Source organism: Pristiophorus japonicus, chromosome 2, assembly GCF_044704955.1.
Source record: "Pristiophorus japonicus isolate sPriJap1 chromosome 2, sPriJap1.hap1, whole genome shotgun sequence".
NCBI classification, from domain to species: Eukaryota; Metazoa; Chordata; class Chondrichthyes; family Pristiophoridae; genus Pristiophorus; species Pristiophorus japonicus.
In genome coordinates, this window is record NC_091978.1 from 227493085 (window position 1) to 227493290 (window position 206).

The following is a 206-nucleotide window of genomic DNA, read 5'->3' on the forward strand; positions in this document are numbered from 1 at the left end:
CTCAGGCTTAAGGCTGTTTCAAGTATGCCTTATTTCCATTATATTTGACTGTTATGATATATTTCTGTAGTGTTTATCATTTTATGCACAAGATTTGGTTTGCCATTCCAATGAAAACTTGTTTTACAACATATGTATGTTGGGTAAAACAGTAGAAAATTGTTAATTAATATTGCTTTATGATATATCATAATCGATCATTAAGA